General features: G+C 44.0%; 1 protein-coding gene across 3 annotated transcripts in view; it reads left to right on the forward strand.

Annotated features, from left to right (window-relative positions):
- MAML2 (mastermind like transcriptional coactivator 2) overlaps window positions 1-24961 on the forward strand; it is a 210389-nt gene that overhangs the window by 119882 nt on the left and 65546 nt on the right. The gene's annotated exons all lie outside the window — the stretch shown is intronic.

Consider the following 24961-nt stretch of genomic DNA (forward strand, 5'->3'; position numbering starts at 1 on the left):
TTATGTGCTTTCTTGTATGTTACAATCAGCTAATATTTCAAACACACCAAAAAGCCCTATTTGCTGTGCTCTTAAATAGCATTAGAATTGCCATTTTGCCATTTTGCTACTATGAATCATTAGGCTGCAGCAATGTAATGGCCATTAGATCATTCGGTTCATGTCCCAATCTGTGTCAGATTGTTCTCTACAAATATTTTCCTCATACGAGGTCTTGCATTCAGTTTACTACGTCCTAGACTTTCCACTGCTTCCCTTGGAAAAGAGTGGGTCAAGAATACTAGGAAACATCAAATCACATTGAATATGTCATTCCAGACTGTAAACAAACAAAGCTAAAAATAATTTGAGGACCACGTACAGTGGAAAACTTCCACTTCCAAAGAAACTACCAAACAGCTATTTTAGGGGAGCCCTTGCATATCTGCGCAGTTGTAGGCTTTTCTTTGTCAGAGATTCTTATTTAAAACACAAGGCAAGAAAGAATATGCTAGAAGCTCAGAGCAGCAGTTTCTCTTGGAGAGATAGAAAATGAAGCAGACTCATCGTTCTGCTGCTTGTTTACATGTCATCCTTCCTATTGGCAAATAATTATAAGCAGAATCAAATGATAGATATCTGCTGTGCTGAATTCCACTGCTCTGATTTAGTTACACTAAGCATGGAGGTTTGGAGTCTGATGTTTAAAACTGTCAGGCGCCAAATGGCATGCTTCACATTAGCCTGCAGTTCTGTACCTAATTTGCATTCAGTTATGCAAATTAAACATTTGACTTGAGTAATCACACACAAATCAGCATGTCTGATCATTTGCACACATGCTTGTTCACTTCATTTGCTCAAATAGAAGATACACTCAAACTAAGTAAGACAGCTTAGACATTTTAGTAACCAGCTTCAGTATTGCTGAGGCTGATAATGTTGTTTGTTAATAGAGCAGCTGCAAGCAGTTAATAATATAGGCATCCTTTAATAAAATTTCCCTTGTGCATTTTTGCATGCCTTTAGAATCTGCTGGTGATGGACATGAGACTGCCCGAATGCATGGAAAGGCAAATGCATGGAAGTTCGCTGAAGTTGACCTTGAGTGGAATTGTTGGCTGTTGGTATATGTTAAAAGCGAGTAGGAAAAAGCAACCCTGAGGACTAGTTAAGCATGCATGTAGAACATAACCTGGTTTGGACAGCTTAAGCAGAAAGTGCATCTGCACATATGCTAGTTAGAAATGTGCAAATGTAGCATTTTCCTGTACTAAAATAAGCAAAATTAAAATTACGTCTGTACCTAAATATTCATTCTGTCAGTAGCATTCCTCTGTTCCAGGAGGCTGCCATACTATGGATTGCTATCTGATGAAAGAAGATCGGCTTTTGGAATAAAAGTGAAATTATTGAGCAAGTGAAGCAGAAAGTGGGGGTTCAAAATATTTCAAATACATGCAGTTCTTCAGGGAAAAGTGGCTGTTGGCAGAGGCACAGAAAAATGCCTTGATACACTAATGCTCAACAAATATCTTGTCTATGAAAAATACATTCGATAAGCAAGGTCTTTGGAAATTAAGTGGTTTTATTATTTCTTTGTGTGCAAAATTGGAATGTAACCAGTTCCTGTAAATTAGATAAATAAGCAGTTTAGGAATTAATCCTAAAAAAAGATCCAAAGAAAATAATATTATTCTCCTGAGGTCACCGTAAGGCATACTCCAGCTGCCCATTCAGGTGGTGCAGAACCAATGCTGCCTGCCTGCATGGTGAACTCTGAAGGACGATAAATGCTGTTTGGCATAGGTAGACCATTGCCTGTATTACATTCAAAATTGCTCAGGTAGATGAGGAAGGCTCAAACATATTAACCAAAAGGACCTCTGTACTGAATTACAGAAAGTTGAAGTCTCTCCTAAGCTGTAACGGTGCTGAGATCTCTTCTTGTGTGTATAGGCTAAGATGCTTTAGGGCATATTTATAAGCCTTTGGTACCCAAGGAAATGAGTTCTTAGGGGCATCAGTTGTTGTTTTCAGGCACTGTAGTGAACTGGCTCTTGCTTTAGGTAACCTGTCTGCATCCCTCTTGATTAAGCACATTAAGTCCATGGTGGTCAGGATGTCCTGATTCTGGCCAAAATAACCTGTGGTCAGGAGAGGAGTGCTGAGGTCTGTGAAAGGCACCTTTACTCACTTGCCCAAAAGATCCAAGATGGTCTCACAGCAGTGACAGACAGCCCAAGAAGCATCCACACCATGCCACACACCTGCATGGAAAGTGTGAGGCTGCAGGGAGTGTTAAGAAGGCCTCAGAGATAAAACCCCATAAGTGTATGAAGCAAACCTGCAAGGTAGTTTTCATTGGCAGGAGTCAGGCAAGCCCTGAGCATTGCTTGCCTTTGGAGGAGTCTGCGAAGCTGGCTGCATTCATGACCTCAGACTAAACAACCCCTTTACAAACAATGCATGAGAGAGATAAGTTTTGCTTTGTTTGGGCCCCCACATTAGTTGAGATTAAAAATAGAGCCCTCGGCAGCGTCAGGGAGCAAAACAACTGTGGAACTGTTATCAGGAGAAACAGGGAACGCAAAGGATAAAAACACGAGGCAAGTGGAGGCAAGGCACCAGAAAAACAATGTCAGGTCCAAGGACTGGGTTGGCCTGGACCACCAGCTCCCTCCTGGGTCAATCTACTTGCTCATCTTTAGTGCAGAACAATCATATGTTTTCCTTCATGCTTTGAGTTTAAATGAAAGCTTTAACATGTCAGTGTTTAGTGGCTGGAGATGACAAACCTGTTCTTAGATCACCCATTCCTTGCTTCCAGTTCAGGATTACACAACTACAACTAAATCATTTGGTGTTCTCAAAACTTAGGCACTGGAAGTAAACTCTCAGCCCCACCAGGATTTTCAATAACAACATATCCATCAGTTTCAACGGATTTCACCCAAGGGAAATAACATTCCAGATTATTCTGAAGGTCATGGCTGAGTTGATCTCTAAAAGGTGAAGACTGCAGCACTGTGGATTCAGCCCCAGAGCTGCGTAGGGAGATGCTTCTGACAGACCAGTACTTATGTTTTCCAGCAGTTTGTTTCAATGCTGTGATGGATGAATTTGGGCTTAGTGATGAGAGAGGAGTTTGGAAGCTCCCTTTTAAACAGTGTGGAACTGTGTCTGCAGAAGCAGATCCCTTCATTAGCATTCATTAGTGTTTGTTACATTACACCAGCACCCAATAATCTCTACCACATGAAAGCTCCTTTTTCCTGACTGTTGTGTGAACATCTGTGTATAACAAATTACATTTGCAGGCCATAAGATATGAGACCTTAAAAAATTTATTGCATTCCTTCCCAATGTATTTTCTAAATGCTCACCCCTAAACTGAATGCAGTTTGAATTGAACAGAGATAGTGAAAAAAAGTGATTTTTCATTTCACTTCATACCCACGTAAAAAGGTTGTGATTTAAATCTCAGAGCAAGCACAAGTAAGAGTTCTGGACTGGCTAGGACAAAAGGTTTGTCTGGTTCTGTGTGTGGTCACTCTTAGTGGTCATCAGTAGAAGAACATCATTACCAGATAGGCACACATTTTCCTTCCCCAGGATGCTCTTCCGGCCTCCAGTCATTCTTGGCTAAGTATCGAGAAATGGTGTATTTACATTTAATTGCTTGAATGTTTTTTTCTTAAATGAATTTATCCAGTTGCTTTCTGAACCCATTTAAACTTACAGCACATGTGACATCTTGCTAAAAATAGCTTCATGGCGATGTGTCACATAAGGACCTCCTTGTCTGGTTTTACCTTGCCATGTGCTCATTTTACATGATATCCTCCAACTCTTGCATCAGAAGATTCATTGATCACTGTTCTCCTACTCCATACAACAACTTTGACGCATTTACGTCATATTCCCCCCTCAATTTTTCCCTTCCTGGGCTGAAAAACCTTAGTCTATTTAACTAGTTCCTCTGTGGAAGCTGGTTTTTTTTTCCCTTTTACTGTCCTTTCTGCCCTTCTCTGTATATTTTTCTTTCTACTATGTTCTTTTTCAGACAGGGGGTGGATTTAAACAGTGTCAGCATGATGTGCCTTTGCTTTGCTCTCTATTCCTTTGCTGGCATTCAGCTAGCTATCTGAGCGCTTGCACTGCTGAGCACTGAAATGGTGTTATAGCACTGTCTATCCTGACCTTGGGGTCTCATTCCTAAGGAGTAAGATTGAGTTTAGGGCCCAGCACTGTAGGTAGAATCAGGACTGTTTCCCATGTGCTGGATTTTATATTTGTCTATATTGAATTTCATCTGCTCTTCTATGGCCTCGTTGCCGATAATCTCCTGTCACAGTGAAAATGGGTAATTTGCTCTTACGCTTCCATTGTGCCTTTTAAGCAATGTGAGGAGCTTCCCTCTTACAACAGCTTAGTTTCTTTAAGCACCTCTAACAAGTGATCTTGCTGAGCGCCTTTGGGCACAAGCTTTCCAGTTAAGCTATGTCAACTGAATTCCTCTTGTTCACATGCTTGTTATCTCCTTCAGAAAAGGGTTGGGAAGTACAATTTTCCTTTGCAAAAGCTGAGCTGGTCTTCTCCAGTATATCCTATTTATCCAGGTGTCACCTAAAGCTATTCTTTAGACTTTTGTATTTGTACATTTTGCCTGGTATAAGCATTTTTCCCAAGAACCTTTTTAGAAATTGGTGCCATATTTGCTACCTTTGAGTTTTCTGATGCCAAGATCGTTTCCAGCCAAAAGCTGCACACTATAGTTAGCAGTTCAGTTGAATCAAGACAGAAGCAGAAAAAAAATACAGACTTCTTTTGCTTCTTGGAAAAGACTTTAATTTTGCAAGATTCTGGGTGACCTGGCATTTTAGTTTGCTGCTAATGTCAACCGATAACATTTAGTGATTATCTGCTAGTTTATCTTTTCACTATTTGACAAATATTGTGATAAAGGACACTCAGCCAGCCAGCGTAGAGAGGCTGACCTGTGCTGAGAGCACTGAGAAACCTGGGATGAAATGATGAACACAGAAAAAGAGCAGTAAACCCAAAACAAAGTTAAATAAAAACTAGCATAAAATATAAAACTTGGAAGGAAGCAAAATAAAGCACACAAATTTTCTTTGAGTCATTCTCAACCATTTTCCATTTCAAAGAGGTTGAAAACACAACTTTGCTATAAATGTTTCTACCACTGTTAGAACTGAGCCTGTAGGAAAGCAGCGTGTTCAGCAGTATCTGTTACTCATTGGGGATGTTGTATATTTAAACTGACGTAGGACTGTGCTACAGAGGCTGGAAATGTTAAATAACATGCAGGTTTGTGTTTCCTTGTGAACATAATTGCCTGACCTCTACAGCAGACGCAATTTGCCAAGATTTTCTTAACAAAGGCAGTGACCTTAGTTTACTACATCATATGAATTCAAGCTTTGGCACCGGTCTATACTGCATTCCCTTTCTTTCCCCTGCAGTTTTGCCTATTGTTTAACTTGCTCTATTTACTTAAGGCCCAAAAGAACCGGCACAAGCTACCTGCTCCACTACCCATATTGATTAGACTGATATTGAATTACAGTTCCTTGTTTTAAGAAGTTCTGTCATGTGCAACCCTGCAGAGCATTGTTTATGAAATAAGGCTGTTAGAAGGTCAGAGGGCTAGGAGCCCCATGGGACAGTAAATAGCATTGCAGACCATATACTGTTAATTATTTAACATGTCTTCAGATTAGTGATTTGAACTGAACTGTCTCATCTTTCACAGCTAAATAGTGAAGATGACTCAAAAGCTTTTATGACCTAAATCATCAAGGGTAATTTACCTCTGAAAATTGAGATGGTAAAGACACAGAAGAAAAAAATGGGTTTCTTGCAGATTTGAGTCATTGTCCCTTTACATTCCATTTTCTTACCAACCACAACGCACCCAGCTTCTTCGTCTGTGTGCTATAGCATCCTCACCAGGCAAAACACATTAGCTGCTCTCTGGGTTAATTTCTAACTGTGCCAGCCTTTGCTGAACAAATACGGCTGGGTCGAACCAGCACCTCCCTTGTCTGGCCCCAGGCTGGATGTTCTCCTAATCCCAGCTGCTAGTTTTCATGCAATGTGTTAAGAGCTTTGCTTCCCTGAGACTCCTGCACCTAACTGGAACTGGCTCAACACTGGCAGGGACAGGAGGGAAATGCAAAGACCCGAAGCAACCAAAACTCCAATGGCATGATGCTCTTCCATGCTTACTATCTCTGGAAATTCAATGCCTCCTGTGCTAATCAACCAGCCAGGAACATGCTATTTTAATATAGACATTTAAAAATTAAAAGTAGATCATGACATGGGCGCGTCTTGCAAAGGTTCACTAATGACAAACTAATTTGCATGGGAGCTACTCCTTAAAACTTGAGGGCACTGAAGACCTGCCTGCAGAATACAGAGTAACAACCTCTCTGGGCCTGCCATCCTCCATTCCTTTGCTTCATTAACTGTTTCTTTCTTCTTTAGGATCTCGCTGCAGATCTCTTCCTTTCTGTTGTCCAGTATTCCTCAGACTAAATCATAAACTGTCACTTTTCCCATTCCTCGTTCTCTCAGATGGGTCTTTCCTTTCTTTTCCCATGTCCTTTAGATTGTTCCTTTTTCATTCCTTGTCCAACCTTTCCATCATCTTCCCTTTTCTCTCTGTTTTTCTACTTCTGTAATGTTTCCTTCTCATCCTTATCTCTGCACTTCATCATGTACTCTTTATTCTGTGTCCTGTTTGCTATTTTATACTTGAATTGCACCATGCTACATGAGCTCATGCCTTCCAAAATGCATGCCAACCATATGGGTCAGAAAGGGAAGTGGAGGTAAGCAGGACTGCTTGAGTGGGCACCGTCTAACTCAGTCTTAGATCTTCCAGGGGAGTTTAGGCAGCTGCTCAGCTTTGACACTTAATCCCCATTGATTTTGTGTAAGATTTAGGGGCCTGAATACCTCTGAGTCTCCGGTCCCAGGTCAACAACATCATCCATCCCTCATCGCAGTCCCTTAGCAAGATGCTCAAAGTGGTCTCACAAAACTTACGCTGTTTATGACAGTGTATGTGCATGTGGCCACTTCTCCCTCTGCTCACATCACCTGCTTCTTAATTAAAGTGCAGTCGTCCTGGTTGGTAGGGATGTAGTTATGCCTGAAACCATGATAAAAAGCTGCTGGGGAAAGAGGCCAAGAAGGAAAAAAGTCAGAGCAATATGGAAACCTAGGCACTGTGGTGATGTAGTTTGTGCAGTTTGTGGATTGCCCAACTTCACCAGACCTCAGGAGAATTAAGTTTCTACGCACATTCTTCTCCCTTTTGCTCTCTCGAACTCTACAGCAAGGAGAGCTGAAGGAAACCGTGAGTATGAAGGCACATTTTCCAGTCCCCTTTGTAGGAATGACCCACTTAACAGCTGATACAATCAGGGTATTTACTCTTTTTTTTTTGCTGCTTCCAGTAAGGGATGTTCAAAAGCAAAATGCCCATTCACTGAGATGCCCAGTGTCCAAATTGGTCTGCACAAAGGAGCTAATCTTGTCCTCCTCAGTCCTATTTGTTCAGGTGCAAAGCTGGTGCTTGTGGTAGTTACCAATCTAAATACAGATGTGGGGGCCCAAAAAAAGAAGGAAAAAAGAGGGCAAGAAAGAAAGAAAGAAGGCCATTTCAGACAAGCCATAGTGAGCCCAGGCAAGTTTCAAGCAAATTAATTGTGGAACAACACAGTGTACGATCTTGGCCTCCTGAAATGGAACATATTCCATATAAAATGGGCATGCTGTGCAGCTCTCTGACATTTCCAAGTGAAACAATAGGACCACTAGAATGGAAAGTCTGCAGGAACGGCAGACAAGGAAAGGAAGTTTAGGTTGAACAAAGGTTTAGTTCATTTTTACAGCCCCTAGAGGAAGAGCAGTGCTGTACAGAAGCTGTTAATGATGCGGCTGGATTGGACGGCGGAAACGTGTGCCAAGGTCTAAATGCGTTTTTACTCCAAGCTCCTCCCCAGCTGTCCAGATACCCTGCAGAATTTGCAGGGAGTGTGAACCCCATGGGCTTCTTGGACCAGCAAAAGAATATATGGGTGGAGGGCAAGCCTGTCCCTGGTTTGCACGCCACCTCCTCACTTGATAAGTGCAATTCACTCACATGAAGCAGGTAATCATTAAGCTTTGCCTGACTAACTTGCAAGCTGACCTAAACTCTTGGGTTGTAGGAAGGAACTGTGCCGTGCTGAGGGCTTGCTCAGGTAACTATGGCAACTCTGCTTCTCCGCTAGGCTTTGAACGAACTGTTCTTAAGTGAAAACAGCTTCAGCCTCCCATCGCTGTTTAATAAATAATCCGCCAGCAGAGGAGAGCGCAGGTCCGGAGGAGCTGTGCTTCCTTCCACCTGGGAGCTGGGAAGCGCAGAAGTAAAACTCAGCAAAGACACATGTAGGGTTTCCATGGCATGGCTTTGTTCCTTGGGCATGTAAACAAATGTCTCACACACAGCCCCAGGGCTCGGCGGAGGGATATGAGGATCAGGGACCTGCTCCTCACTGCTCCTTTCCCAGCAGGTGAATGCAGAATTGGAGCTCACGAGCTGCGGCTGCTCGTAGTCTCCCTGTTGTACCTGTAGTCGTTTCTAAGCTGTATGTCATCGCTTTAGATCTACGTGAGCAAAATGAGATGTTTCTTTGCATTAGGCGGTGAGGGAAAGGAAAAGGAGAGAAACCTTTTGAGATGTGTCGTTCAGGACTGGGAGGGTGAGATTCAGCCTGCGTAGTTCTGCGATATGTCAAAGTGCAGCGGGGTCAGAGTATAACACTGCACAGTTCCTGAGTGGGAATGATGTTTACAGGCTTCTTTTTTTTTAACAAGTTTGGATTCTGCCAGGGACATTACATGGGAACTTACAATTTGTTCTTTATAACTAAGAGCTGTTTTGAATAGTAGCCAGGCAGCGAGGGCCAGGTTCTTCTTTTAGGCTCTGATGCAGCAAGGACAGGCCTCAGGGTCCAATAGGAGTTTTCTATTGCCTTCAGCCAGAGTTGGTTTAATTGGACATCTCACATGTGGGCCACCTTAGTCAATGGCAGAGAAGCCTGGGGCATCTTTGTCCCAGCACATCACGTACATGGCAGCATGACCTCTCCTTCACAAGGTAGAGTGGGCAAGATGATATGTTCAGAGAGTGTTGTTGAATAAATACCTGTGAGGGTGATGAGGCACTGGCACAGGGTGCCCAGAGAAGCTGTGGCTGCCCCATCCCTGGCAGTGTTCAAGGCCAGGTTTGACAGGGCTTGGAGCAACCTGCTCTAGTGGAAGGTGTCCTTGCCCATGGCAGGGGGATGGAACTGGATGAACTTTAAGGTCCTTTCCAACCCAAACCAGTCTGTGATAAATGGAAGAAAGTTTATGGGGCCAGCACCTTCCATAGAGAGGACGCATGTTTTACAGATGATACCCAACAAGATCTAAGGTACATTTCAGACCTAAGCATTTTAAAACCAGCTTCCTGACCAGCGAGGAGAGCTCTTACCCCACCTGTGACCTCCTTTCCCTCTGTCCATGGGCATGCTCTCTGCAAGTCAAGCAAAGGCACTGAGGACCACAGTGTGCCCTTTCTTCCCATCCTGCCCTCTCGCTCTGTGAATCCCATCCAAGTTTGCCTGCCAATATCCACTGGGCTCTGCCAGCATAAACAGTGGCAGAGGGCCACAGGGGCTGCAATTCCACTTATGAGGAGAGGAACAATAAGAGATCAGTTTGGTGCAGAAAACATATGGAAGTGGCCAAAATGGAGGTGCAACCAAAGCAAAGAGCAGACCTACAAAAATGGTACCTGTAAGGCTCCTCTGAAACACTACAGAACCATGGTTAGATCACCTCTGCCTTCCCCAGCTCCACAGCTTGGGTGGAGGACAGCAGTTCAGACCCTTTGAACTTGGTCCCACATGGATGCAGGGTCCAGCTTCATCAAGGAGAGCCACCTGCCTCAGCACTGTCCATTGGGCATCAAGACAGTGAAGCCATCAGAAGCACCACGCAGGAATGGGACCTGGTCACCGCCCTAGGGCAAGCCAGGGAGAATCCTTGGGGCAATGCCAGGATGAGTGGGATGGATGAAGAAATGGAAGGAAATGTGTTCCCTACTCAAACCACCAAATTTGGAAGGTCTTCCACCCCGTCACGTCTCTGTTTTCTCAGGATCTACACAATCCTGGGCTGAAGATTAAAGCTTGGAGTCCTATGGACACTATCTGGTTATTGTCTATCAGACTGCGACATGAATCATTAAAAGTAATTCCTCTTGCCACTATCCAAATAGCTTAGTAGTGTTAAGGGACTGTAACCCAATTTGGCCTTTTGTCATTCTGAGTGCTGCTATTGCAAGGCTGCAGTTTTGTGGTTTGTGGAGGGCAAATTCCCCTCCAAACAAAGGCCAAGCCAGAGCCAGGGCTTCATGCACGTCTCTGGGAGAGTGGGGTCTGGTGGCCATGCCCAAGTCTTCAAGCCTCAAAGCCACTTTGCTTTTGGGCACTTTGTCACTGGGGATGGCTGAACACCTTCCCTCAGGAGAGTTGCCTGGAGTGAAGAAGCAGAGGTTTTTGGATAAGGCCTTGGGCAACATGGGTTAGTGTGAGGTGTCCCTGAGCATGGCAGGGGGTTGGAACTAGATGAGCTTAAGGTCCTTTCCAACCCAAACCATTCTGTGATTCTACACTGCAGTCTCTCAACATTTGGGCAAAGTGTACCTTTGTAGGTGAGATAAAGTTTCCTCTCCTGATAGAAAAAAGGAGGGTGAGGAAAGGGTTCAGAGCCTATGAAACCCAATGTTTTGTCTTAATTAAAGGTAAACTTTTGCTTTGGGGTGGCTGTGGTTAGAGCAGCAGGCAGGGACCTGACAACACAGGCTCAACAGTAAGAAAAAAGACTCTTTCTCTTCTTTTCTTGCCAGGCATTCACTTTGGCCTCTCTCTGAAATGGCTTTGGAGCTGCAGACACCTCCATGTAAATGTTCTTAATCAAGGAAAATAAAAAAGCCTACTGCAGGACATTTGTAATCCTTCTGATTTAGATGTTTTAATAATGTGCGAGTTTATCTTGGAAGATGGTTGCTGACCTGGAATTAAAAGTATGGCTCTGCCAACGTGAGACTAAGAACCCAGACAGAAGACTTAGATATAATAGCATAATATGTGTCTGTATATATATACACACACATATAAAGACATATATATGCATGTGCTATATAAACACATCTTTAAATAATCATAAACTCCCTTTAAAAAATTATTTCAGCCCAAATTGAGGTATAGACAACATCTGATTGGCTCAGACACTGCAGCAGAGTGGTGTCCCATGATAGATTCATTTCCTATTCTGGTGTGGTTAATTGGGTATTTCGATTTAATTACCACAGTCAATAGCACTTTCAGTTGAGTGTCTTAAGTGTTCATTTAATTTACTGTAGATTTAATAAGGCAGCGGTTGTATGTTAAAGCTGTTAACCATCTGGATGGGCTGCAAAGCCCATCTCTTCTCTAGGGTAGCTGGGGCCTGATCCAAGACACACTGATGTCTACAACAGTCTTTCTGTTGACTTCAGGAGCTCTAGACCTGGGCTCCTTGGGGAGCAGGGAGGTAGGCAAATGCCTCTGGCTGTGGGCTTCCTGGCTGGGCTGTGTGAGGGAGGCTTTTTCAAGGTACCATTTCTTTTCTGTAGGAGATTTCATAAAGCAGTAATGGCAGGAAGAGAGCCCGTGGCTCAGGGCTCGGTAATCGTGAACTATGAGATTGGTCCTTTTGGGTTAGGATTTTAAATGGAATTTCAAGAGGCTTCTCACAGCCTGGGTAAGGAGGCGAAGGGCTGGGTCACACCTAGGGAAACGCAAAATAAACACACCAGTTTGACAAGCCTCATGCAACTGGGTGATCTATGTTACCCCTGTCACAAGGTCTGGCAGAGCTGCTCATCTTTCTCCTGTGAGTCACCAGCTCATGCCATGGGTCAGAAAATGTGGAGGTCTGCAGGTTTTCAGATCACTAATGTACTGGGGAGCAAAAAGAGGTAAGCAGCAGATACCAGCATTGCTTCTCTTGATTTCAGAGGTTCTCTTAAGCAGGAGCATGATTTGTTTAGGCAAAGAATGGTATAGCATAGGGCTGTGATTGTAGGGGCTAGACTTGATGGCCTGGGTCCTGTCCATCTCTGCACAGTAATTACTTGCTAAGCAGGCTTTAGTAAAATGGTAAAATACCACAGTATTGAATGTTTCAAAGATGCACTGGTGCCTAAAGATGCTGGAGTGGATTTCCAGGAACATCTGGGTCAGAAGCAGCCAAACATGATGTGTATCAATACATCCTCCCCACACAGACCACATAGCCTTGGGTAGAAGAGGCGAAATGGGGAAAGAAGACAGGGGTTTAGACAGAGGATGAGTACCCATGTTCCACAGCTCTGCCATGGGACTAGCAGGAAGAGGGTGTTTTGGGTGATCCTAGAGTAGCCCATCGGTGCAGGCCATGGTGAGGCTGTTGCTTAACTCTTCCTCCAGTCAACGACTGGGTTTATCCAGCAACCCCCAGTCACATACTGGCAGTTACACAGTATTGCCCAAACCAGGGCCATAGCTGGCTGGCTGGCTGGCAAGCTGCATGCAACATGGGAGCCACAGGTTCTTTGGGGCTGCAGGCTCCCATGGCCCCCAGGCTTGAAGCCAGGCTGTGTTTAAAAACAAGCAGCAGAAACATCGGCAGGAGCAGGACTCCAGCACATGAAATCAAGTGGAGGGAAATTCTTCTGCTGCAGAAAGTAGGCAAAAGGCAACTGGAGATGAATAGGCTGCCTGACAGTTGGCAGACATGCAGACTGTCTGCCATAGATGGTAATATAGGCACTGCAGCTATTATGGCATCTGAAGTCAAAAAAGCAATGAAAAGCTTTAACCTCTGCTTACCCGGGAAAACAAACAGTGGCTTCGGATGCAGTCGGTGGAGAGAAGCCTTTGTGATGCTTGTGACAGGCAAATGGTCTAGAAAGCTCTGGTGGGGATTATGGGCTGGGCTCGTGCTTTACTTGTGCTAGTTACACAGCCAGCGTTAAAATTGTATCACTGCTGTTATTATAGCGATATTGCTATCACTACTGTTATTTTCTTAACACATCAAGGGAGCCCGGACAGCCTCTCTTTATTTCGTACGTGAATGCAAACGGCGTTTAGATTTTTGTGGAGATCAGACACCAGACACATTCCTACATTCTTGTCCGATGTTCAATATTTTTCCATGAGTCAAGGAGAACAAGAATGGGCATATTGTGTAAATGCAAAACTCTGCCTTTTTAAACTGACACGATGGATTTCAGCCCTGCCTCTTTGTCTCTCTCCTCCAAGCAGGGGCTTTTCAGCCTGCCAGATTTTGTTACTTGCTATCCTTGCAAACAGAGGGAGGGAAGAGTCAGCCCTTGTTAATTCACTGTCCCAGTTACCTAGCAGTGCTGTATCCTTAAGGACTGCTGGGGTATTTTTGCTCCTCTGAGTTGGTGAAGAGCTGTTGCTTTCCTGCCAGCTCCATTGTGTTCCCTTAGTAAAAGCCTGCAACACTACAGGAACTTTAAAAAGAAGCGAGGAGTCTGTTGCAATAGACATCCAACAAAAGTTCCTGCTTCAATCCACACTTCCAGTAAACGCTGGTTTGTAATCCAGATTTCAGGCTCCAGGGCTGGTTCTTAATAAAACACTGATACAGGTCAGTGTAGCTGCATCTGTTTATAGCAGTAGGAAATTTGGCTTGCTGTTGCACAGGGCTTCAATACAGACAAGGACATGTATGCAGGCAGATACCAGCATGTATGGGGTCCCTGGAATTTGGATTATACTCAGGGAATGTGGCAAAACACTTTCCCACCTCTGTTTTTTAAAGTACATGTGAAAGGTCCCTGATTGATGACCTTAAGACTTAACTCATGGATGCCCACCAGCGCAACAGCTCCCCTGGAGACCGCTCAGATTTGGTCCATGTCCCAGGCAAGACTTCACAGTCTGCCTTTCCAAAGGCTTCTCCTAGGCACAGACCGCCATAGATAGAAGTCTGTGTGTAAACAAAGTAAGACTGCTTTTCTAGACAGAGATCTCTTTGAATCTTTGTGGAGATTTTACCAGTCTATAAAATATGTATTCCCACACCATAAATGAGAATAAATATGCATCTGCCAAAGCAAGTCTAGTCTAGGTAATAAGCAAGCAAAGTGTCACTGAAGTGCTTGGAAAACCCTGAGGTTTTGGTTGGTCTTTCTGAGGTTGAAAAGTTGATGAGTGCCCTCTGAGTGTGTTTGACCCAGAGCTTCCTAGCTAAGGCTTATGGAAGAAAGGGGAGCATATGAAGGGTGAAAGGAACTAATTAGCACCAAGAATAATGTGGTCATTTGGCCACTAGGAACTGGTCTGCTACCTCCAGAGTTTCGTGCAGCCCTTCGCTGTAATGATTTCCAGTCACCATTAACTGGTGCTGTAAAGGTGAACGGTGTCACGTTAGTTATCAAAATGGAAATTATTTTTTATCCAGTGTAGTATTTTCTAAAGTATATTGGGATCCATATTTGGCACCTAAATGGGTGTCTGCTTTTCAGAGGCGCTGAATATGCATCAGTGTCTTTTGGAATTTAGCTGGAAAACAGGACTCGTTATTAATGCGCTTGACAGTGTCTAAATGCATGAAGAGTGTTCTTCAGAAAAATAGATAAAGTCCTTGTCATGGGATCTTACAATCAAAGAGAGAGAAACAAAGTCCATCAAAGTCCATTTAAAGACTTGGTGATCTCAATGGACCTTATATCGGTCTTAAGGAAAGCATTATTTAGCAACTCAGATTCATCTGGTGTGGAATCAATTTGCTTGGTCAATCCTTTGATTGCTTATGTCATTTAAAAGCTACAGATCTGACACCTTCTCTGAAGGGATCTGTATAGAAACAGAGATTGACATTTCTCAAGTGCATTGTCATTGATGGCTTTCATCTCCTCCTCCTCATCATCATATATATAGTTGACTTGGAGACAAGTCAAATTCATACATTTCCTCCATTCACTCTATATTCAAAGTTTTCCAGTTACATACCAGGTCTGTCATAGGAGTGAACAGCAAAAGGATGAGGGGCAAGAAACACAAGTTGCTAACTAGGCATAAGGAAAAAAGGGGAAGCATAGCCTGGAGAGGCTGTGGAGTATTCATCCTTGGATGTGTCCAACACTTGCCTGAAGAATGTCCTAAGCAATCTGATGTAACTTTGACGGTAGCTCTGCTTTCAGCAGGCCTGGACTGCATATATCCGGAGGTCCCTTCACACCTGTGTCATTTATGATCCTAAAGGAAATCTAAGGAACTCTCCACATCTCGTGATGGTTGTAGTGCCTGTGTCCAGTCTTGCAGGTGCATGTCCCCTTATCTTGATGTGTTGTGTCAGGAAGGACATGTTGCCAGTCGTTGCCAAATAGGCAGTTTTTCTCATTTTGGATTTTCAAAGCCAGTGAGCACAACTGGCTCTAGAAACAGGATCAAGACTGTTGTGGAGGCAAATAGGACTTTGAGAATGGCTGTTGTCTTTGAGGGGCCTAGAACTGCTCATTTTTCAGTGCTTTTCTATTTGCATGAATTCACATGACAAGTGATTAGTGTACACAGGAAGTATGGCATATAGGAAGCACGGATTGTAATGAATCCACTTCTTTCCCATTCACTGAAAACTTACCATAGTGGCCAAAAATACCTGAAAGGTTTGTGGTGGCCCCTCGTGGTTTACCACCACTGCTGGTGGGGAGGGGCTCCTATCCAGAACTACCAGGAGCATCTTCAGTGATGAGTCTAGGATGAGCAATCCCCTTGAAGAAAGCTGTAGTCAGGACAAAGGCATTCAGTGCAAAGGCTCCTTGGAGACTGGATGGCTGAGAGATGTGAGCATCTGCAACAGGGAATTGTACTGACAGTTTTAGTCACTGTGCTCCAAGCCACCAACTACGGTGTGTGCTCAGCAGCAGGGCTTTGCCTCAGAGGGGCAGGACAAAGGAGCTGAAGCGCAGCAATGTGCAAAACCTCATCACTGGGGAGGTTTGTAAATTCCACCTTGGTGCTGTTTCATCGAGGGTCTCCTCAGTCCTGCTGAGGGTGGTTGAAGACACTGACGCTGAACCTGTCTCCAGCAGACAGGCCTAGGCATGGCTCTCACATTTTCTTTCCTTCTTTTATGCCTTCCCTGCACCAGATTTGGTCTTCACATACTCTTCCTACCTATCCAGTGACGAGTGTAACACTTGCTACATTTTTGGTGCAGAATCACCGACCCTTGGGACACAAGAACCCTATTGCCATGTAATGTCCTTTTACCAAAGAAAATCTTTTACAAAAGCCAAGCTTTTGCTAGATGCTCTGTACTATCAAATATTCTCTTTGTTGATCAGAGAGAAGAAAGCCAGAAAACTTATTTTCACTTTCTTCAGAGATCTCTCCATGCATTTGACTTGTCTGCTTGTGCAAACATCTTTTATTCATCCTCTCAACGCCTCTTGTCATTTTTCACATTCCTTTTAAGCATAACCTCATAAGCTTTTCAGTACCTGAATGGTTAGGCTGGGTGTTTTTTAGCTTGTAGATGCTTTTTTTCTTACCCCATACTGCTCCTGGTTCCCTCTAACCACGCTGACCTCCTGGAGCATTCCTTCCTGGGTGGTTGTTTGTTTCCAAACCTTCCATTCACCCTCTCTGCTCATCTTCCTTGGTTTGGATTCTTTCAACCTTCTCATAAAAATATCAAGATGGTACTCAAAGAAAGACCAAATAATGAAAAATCACCTGAATGGCAACATGTGTTAGTCCAAAACAAGGCATTCGGGTTCCCAAAACCTTCTGATGATCTTCCCATGTCTCAGACTGATTTCCATGATTCATTCTTATTCTGTCATTCTGTCTGTGTTTCCAGGCTAAAACTGAAACTCAGGAGTACAATTAGTAGTAGGCATTTAGATACTGTTCAAATGACTCCCATTTTTACAGTTCTCTTCCAGACTTCTAAAGTGTTGGAAATACAGTAGGCTTGAAACACAGCCGGGCATGTGTCCTTTCTAAGCCCTGCAGCATCTCATCAATAGCAAGGACAAATATATCAGGGGAAGATACGTGATCACCTTGATAAGCCTGCAAAAACCTCCTCTCCTCCCCCGATGTCTTCCTCCCCTCCTCCCCCGATGTCTTCCTCCCCTGCCCACTGACAACCGTAGCAGTCCCCATGAACTGGTTTGAACCTTGATGTTTAATATTTCATATCCCCTTCTAAATATTTCATTGTCACCTTCTGTAAGTCAGCATCTTCCCATCTCCAAACAAATACTCAGTCCCTCTTTAGATCTTGCTGAGGTCTGGATCTGTCAGTAGTTCCTTAGGCTGTATCCTCACTGGAAGAAAAAGTTTATCATTTCATTGGGATTGAATTTGCTGCTGTTCAAGTTTGCTAAATACCCTCCAGATCTGCAGTTATTCTGTTAGAGTCTTGTTAAATAAACTTTCATAATTTTCTCTTTTATTTGTCCCTTCTATTGTCCATTCTCTTCAAAGGAATATCTTCGGAGGTCTTAAATTGTTGCTGTTACTTGTCTCCAAACCCCTCTCATTTTGCCTGTTCTGCTCATATAGGTCAGACTCTTTAGTGGGGTACGTTTGCCCTGTCTGACACTGCATGTTTAAGCTGAAGGTTTTGAAAATGTCTGTTAAGAACTGTTTTTACTTAATATCCTTCTTCATGGAGTGAACATGCATGATGGGGAGAGGCAGGGGGAAGATACTAATACAGGTCAAACCCAGCCATCAAGCAAGTGCAGCCACCTTGTTAGAGATGTTCTCTTACCACAGGCCTGGATTTGATCCTAAATATCATTTCTCCAGTGAAGTTTTTGGCAGAGGATCAGAACTCCTGCCTCCTAACAAGAAGCCATTTTGCCAGTTGCTCATTAAGAGTCTTAGTTGATCCAGTGATGGAAGGCAGTTCTTACTGAAGCAGACCCTCTTTGTCCTGGCTGATAGTCTGATGCTAGAAGCATGACTGGGTATTGTGCTGAAGGGATCTTTTCCATCCAAATGACAAGCGATGAGTGTATCTCCTGTGAACTGTAACGTACCCTGCAGAAGACCTCAAGGCCAAACAGTTGGCATGAGTGTCCTATGTGATGCATTGATTTGCAGGAAGAGAGAAATAGTCTAAATATTTCCTTGTTTTCCAAGGCTGGGTGGATGGCTGCTGCCTTCCACCACTGATTGAACCTTTGATACCGAGCGTTGCATAGGAGATAGATAGATGCTTAGGCAGGTAATAAAAGCCCATGTACGGTCATGGATACATGCTCTAATGAAGCTACAAAGCCTTTGCACACCAGTTTGGAAGCGATGCTGGGCATAAACCAGGACGAGAATGCTCTCAACAGTCTTTCCTTAGATGAAATCTGCTCTGCCATTGATGTCTAAAAGGCAAATCAAGTAACAGCAGCCACATTTTCGAGGATTAGGAGCTTCCTGTGCAAGACAGTATGTGTTTTTAATACTTTAAGCTGACTTATGAAACTGGTAAACAATGGGGAGGGTGGTGTTGGATGACCTCTTTTACATGCCTGATCATCCTGTCAACATTTATAATGAATTTGATATTTCCTTCTCATCAGGATAGGATCAGCTAAGCAGCCGCATTTCCCAAAGCTCAGGTTGCATTATGCTTTGTTCCACATTTCATGGTAATAAACATTGACATAAATTTCTGTAGGTTTCACATAAAGTGATGGTTAATTTATTCATGGTTGAAAAGGATCTTAACAAAAAAAGGAAAGAAACAAAAGGAACAGAAAAGACTTCTTCAGAAGACAAATACACAGCTTGCAGGAGAAGAAATACAGATCTTTCATGCCTATTTGTTTTGCACACAGTAATGACTGCTACATTCTGATTAGCAATCTTGACCTAGTTAAAGTGCTATTGTTTCTATGTGTTCCTATTCTTCTCAAAGACTGTGGCTAGACATGATATTTTATAATCCATCAGATGTAAAATCTGCATAAAAAACATAATTATTGTGCTTCAGCAACTTGGACCAAAGCCCTGGCGTTATATTTCTAGGCAGTACACTGTGAATAATACGGATGCATTTTTAGGCTGGTATGTTCAGTTGGCAAGATATGTGATTTTTCCATAAATGAAGGTGAATTGTGAGATTTCTAACATACTGATTACTATTCCAGCCTTGTTCACAGTTAATGAGAATTAAGTGGATACTTGTCAGCCAAGGAACATTCTTATTTGTTACTAAGAATTTGGTTTTAGTGCCACTTACTACAGTAAACAGGGACAAAAACTTGTGTTACCTCTCAGTCAGCATTGATTGTGGTGCTTAGGCTTAAGGATCAAGCAGGGCTAGGACCCAGTGCAAGAAGCCTGACTATCTTCCCAAAGAGCTTATAATCAGAAAGAGAGGGATGGGTGGTGGGAAGGTTTGGGATGTGTAGAACAAAAATCTCATGACAGTAAACCCTGTTCCTTGTGCTTGGAGTGATCTGAGGAACTGATTAGCCAAATGGGAGAGGAGCGAGGCCAAGGGGGGGGAGTGCTGTCTCAGGCTTGCTGGCAGTGCGAGTCGGAAGGCAACTGCATCCCCTCCTCCTCGCTGCTCAGAGCAAGAGGTTAGTCCCCTTCCTGCAGACACAGAGCAGGAAGAACGTGGAGTGTGAAACCGCATCTACTACTCTTGCACAGCTCTTTGCAACCATGACCCAGCTGTGGTGCTGTGCTGTAAGGACACACCAGCTCTGCTGCGTGCCCAGGGCCTCCGCTCTGTCACTCACTCCTGCGTGAAGAATTAATGCCATTTCCCAGATCAGCATCATCCAGCAGATTGGACTTCATGAGCTTGGAGTGCTGAAATCTCTCTGAAGACAACTGTCACGCTCACATTCTCAGCCATGTCAGGCAGAAGCTGCAAATGATGATGAAAGATTAAAAATAAATACCCTCTTACTGTGCAGAGAAAGTGCAGAGCAGAGGGGCTGGGGAGAGATGCTCAGAAGAGGACCCATGCTACAGAGATCTTCAGGAGAGGTATCAAGGTGAACCTGGGTGTGGGCAAGAGTAGGAAAAGCCAGAGGAACCAGATTTCAGGAGATATGTAGAAACAGCAGTGACAGGAGTCCTTCTGCCTGTTCCAAAAGAGCTTATCGGTAGTCAGAAATGGGCCACAAGACTGCATGTGTGATCATGGCATTAAGATCTGCTATGGCCCTGGAGGTGGCAGCTCAGGGCAGTGGCTCCTCCTTGGCCTTTTGTCAGCCCCAAGTGCCTTGGTGGCTCCAAAGCTGACCATGGTGTGAGTCCCAAGGGGTAGGAAAACAAGGATGTGCCTGGTCCTCCTGCAGGCTGGGAAGATACCTGCAAGAGGGAGGCTTGGTACTGATAAACCCCAGTTCCTGCCTGGAGAGGTTTAGACTGGATATTAGTAAAAAGTTCTTCACCAAAAGGGTTGTCAAGCACTGGAACAGGCTCCCAAGGGAAACGGGTGAGTTGCTCATCCCCAGAGGTATTTAAAAGACGAGTAGATGCGGTGCTTAGGGACATGGTTTAGTGGTGGGCATGACCGTGTTAGGTTAAAGGTTGGACTTGATGATCTGAAAGGCCTTTTCTGACCTAAATGATTCTCTGATTCTCAGCTCTGGACACAGGCTGGCAGCAAACACTGTATACCACTATTTCAACAATGAGAGCTACTGTTATTCAGGATCAGGCCCTGAGTCCCAGGGGTGGCTCACTGGGTCCAGCCCCAGGATGCAAAGGTGCTTTCACAGCATAAATAGGAGCAGTGTTCAGCATGTTTCCTCCTTTGGAATGAATTCTTTCTCTTTTTTTGGCCACTTCTATTGTTTGAATACTTTCTGTATTTTTCATGTAATTCCTTTACTCCTTCCCCTCCCCAGATACACGAAGGATTGTGTTTACAGTGCAGCTATAGATACAGTCAGCACATACTGTGAGAAAGTCTAGGAAGTGCAAAAGGGACCTTTTACAGTGGATTTGTCTGCTGCTTCTATATTAAAAGCATAAAAATCCAAAGCTGCTTTTTTAACATCAGAAATATTACTCCACATGAGCTGCTAACGCTGCCGTGCTGCTTGCTTCATGAAGTGTGATCATCGCTTGGAGTTTAAGTTAACAGCACATTATGAGTTTTGTCGCTGTTGTTCCACCAAACGAGCTAAGAAAGCTACAAACCTTAGTCAGAAAATAAGAGAGATGGGAGAACAAAGGTGATAGATCTTCCTTTTGTGTCTTCAGCTAATGAGGATTAGTGGAGACTTAAAACTATCACACTGATATTTTCTGTGTTTTTTACTTTGAGTATTTTGGTGTTTTGGTCCAGTCTTAAGTGTCTTGCTATAAACACGCGAGATGACAGTCAGATGGTGCTGCTTGTACAATGGCTTGCACTGGGAAATGAGTATTTTTGGATCTGCAGGCACTATGGAGGTACTTGGGCAAGTCAGAGGGACAGGCTGTCTTTTGCTTGTCCCATGAGCTGTGAAAATCAAGCCTGCTGCATGCTTAACCTACGACTTACGTCAAGCACTCTTCTCCTACTACACATCATTAAATGAAATAAAAAGCAAATTCAAAAGGAAGTCCAAGTGAAGAGGCTGCATGAAGCACACAAAAAATAAGACTTTCAGTGAAAGTGAGCCAGAAAGTCCTTATCGTTTCCTGCTGCCACGGCCAAATTCTTTTCTTGGCCACGATGTACACTCCCTGTGGAAAGGAATACAAGGCGATGGGTAATGTCAGAACTGGATCAAAGATGTGATAAAAATATTGTTAAATACGGATATTTTGGAGAAAACAATCTGTAACATTTCTCACTGAGAAATTGCTTTTGCACCAAAGAAGTTTTTGTTTCTTCTGAAAAAAACTTCTGAGCCAGAGAGAAAAATCAATATTCAGCAAAATCCACTAATTTTACATTTAGTAAGAAATGACAACCAAAAGAAAGGTGGTTTGCTTGGGTTTTGGGTTTTGTTTTTCAGAGGAATTATCTGATACCAGATTTCAGTAAGCCCCAGTTATTAGCTCAGTGGAGCTCCTGCTGGTTCGGCCTGGTGTCAGGGAGCGTTAAAGAAGCTGCCATCCTTAAATCCCTTTAAAGACTCAGAATAAGTTTTAAATAGAAACTAATTGCCCCTCTGCACAGGACATGGTGCACCCTGGGTTGTTCAGACTAAGTCATCTCTAGAGTTTTGCCCTCTGCTGTTAACGTCCTGCTCAGCATCAGGCTCATCAGGTCTTAAAATAACACAGGCTGCCAGGAAACGCGTGTCCTCTTTGATGGTTCATGCAGTGCTGCCCACCTACCTGTGGGATGGAGCTTTGCATGGGGAGCTTCCTCCTCTCCTGCTTACTGTCATGTCACTCATTTCCCATCACAGAGCCTTTCAGTATTGCGCGGTTTAAGCAGTTTGAGATGTGTAATCACCAGCCTGTTTGATCTGAGGAATGTGCCTCTGTGTTAGAGGAACTTTGTTTTTATGTTTACTGACACAAATCAATCCTCACTTGCAAAGTGGAAGAGATGGAGCTTGAAATCTGGCAAGGTCTGGTTTTACCCTCTCAAGTGCCTGTGTTTCGCTTGGGGGAAAAGGGCTTGAGCACTGACTTGCAATCAGGAGTTGAAAAAAGTGATTGCTAGAAAACTGCAGAGATTTGAGTAATGAACCTTGCTCCCTTCCCTTCTGAAAACAGATAAAACAGCAAGACAGAGGGACTTGTGATGGAGACTGCTCATCTCGCTGAACAAGCACAGAGAATCAGAGAATCATAGAATAGTTTAGGTTGGAAGGGACCTTCAAAGCTCATCGAGTCCAACCGCCATGCAATGAGCAGAGACATCTTCATCTAGATCAGATTGCCGAGAACCACATCCAGCCTGGTCTTAAATATTGCATAACTGCTAACAGCTCAGTGCAAGGGGGGAGAGGGAGCTTCATCCCTGAGGCTGCTCACATCCTTCCCATGCCCTTGCCCTCCACATCCCAAACTGGTGGGGGATGTGAAAGCCGAACCTCTCCAGCAGACTCAGTGAAGTCCCCTGAGAGTCCCTTTCACCTTTGCAGCCTTATTTCTGCTTTAAATGGGGGGCATCTCTTGACCAAGGTATTGTCAGCATTCAGAGGGCAGTGTTTGCAAGGTTTTGGGGAGGTGTGATAAGCCAGCACTTGTTACTTCTTCTTTAGCAATGCATGGTGCCCTTTTTTTGTGGCACAGTAGCAGAACAGATGTCATGAAACCAGGAGTCCTCCAGCCCATATCGAGGGAGGGAGCACTTGGTTAAGGGATGTGTCTGGAGATGGTGGTGCTCTCTCTGGCTCTGCTGCTGACTTGTGCGTGTCAGCAGGCAAACCACTTCACAGCTCCTATCTGCTAGCAGCTAGTTCAGCTGAAGATGAGAAGCAGCTACCAAGCACGGCGCAGTGTAATACCCACGTTTGTGATTGTATCAGAAAGCCTGGTACAGGTGCTCTGAAAACATGAAAACATTTTAAACAGCTCCCTCTGCTTCAAAATGTCAAACAAAAGCAAAATTAACTCAGAAATGCATATTAACCACATAAAGCATGTATGTATGCAGAGGATACATTATTCATTACCTGTTCAGCCTTCCTGTCAGCAGCACATCTGAAAGCAAAATGCGCTGCCAAGTCATGTATTCTGATGACCTGGGGACTTCCCTATTTCCCAGGAAGATGAATTTGGGGGCATGAGAATGATTTCTAATAAACACTGGCAGCAAAGATGATGGTAAAAGGAAGTGCAGCTTCTGTGGGTTTTTTTTTTTTGCAAAGGAAAGTACAGTGACTCATGTGTCAGAAGGAACACGATAACCAAAGACAGTCCATGCTCCTTGCAAGTGACCACCCAAATCTCTTCCCCTGGGGCACACCTAATGACAATTAATTGCTCTTGAAGGCACAAGGTCTGTGGACTTGTACAACTAGGCACCAACATGTCTGTCCTTCTGAAATGAAAACATCGATCTGTGATTCAAAAGTTATGCTGGAAACTTAACTTGAGATATGAGATTTTCAGTGTTGGAGAGAGAAATTATAAGCTTTATTTTTAAGGGCTAAACTCAGTGACCTACTGATGCAATGGAAGGGTAAGTGGGTACGGAGGAAATATGTAGTTGTCAGTTGAGCTCTTTGCAAGCAACTCACTGGTATTCACACCAGAATAAAAGTATCCACACTTGGAGTTTTCTGGGAAGAGCCCAGAAAGATAAGCCTGAAGTTGAGGGCAATAGAGGCCACAGCAGAGTATGAGGTATGAACTTCTGCACACAAAACAGCATGATACAGATAATGTGATGGGAAGATCTCATAAGTCATCCTTGCTCACTTGACTGGAAAATTAGAGTTCTCAGCGTTCCCTCTGCCCATCACCAACCACCTCCCAAGGTGATGTCAGATGTCCTGCCCTGCTGCCTCTGAGGCTGGTGCGCTCCTGCCCGGGTGCACAAAGGCAGGAGATGAGCTGTGTTTCCTGCAGCTCCCTGTCGTTGCTCACAGCTGAAACAGCGATGGCGTGTGTACCGACTGAGCGAGGGCTGCGTTGTGTTCCCTGCTTGCTGCGCACACCTCTAACGTGCTGTAAAGATGTGATTGCTGTGTTTGCTTAAAAGCAATCTATTCTTTTGTGAGCCATGTTCAGAGCATCTCCACTTGTGTCTACACCCTGCTTGAGAGCATATGCACCAAACTGTTCAGCTCACGGGACTACATCTTCATTATGTGTGTGGGGAGTGTGAATTTGTGTGCTCAACCGTGGCAGATCAGTGTGGATCGAGTGGACCAGAGCCATGAACCTCTTTTCCTTCAGAAGGTCCGCAGGGCCTGTGA

This window comes from Pezoporus wallicus, unplaced genomic scaffold (assembly GCF_028554395.1).
Source record: "Pezoporus wallicus isolate ANWC-B61680 ecotype Strahan unplaced genomic scaffold, APGP_CSIRO_Pwel_v1 scaffold_6446, whole genome shotgun sequence".
Classification (NCBI taxonomy): domain Eukaryota; kingdom Metazoa; phylum Chordata; class Aves; order Psittaciformes; family Psittacidae; genus Pezoporus; species Pezoporus wallicus.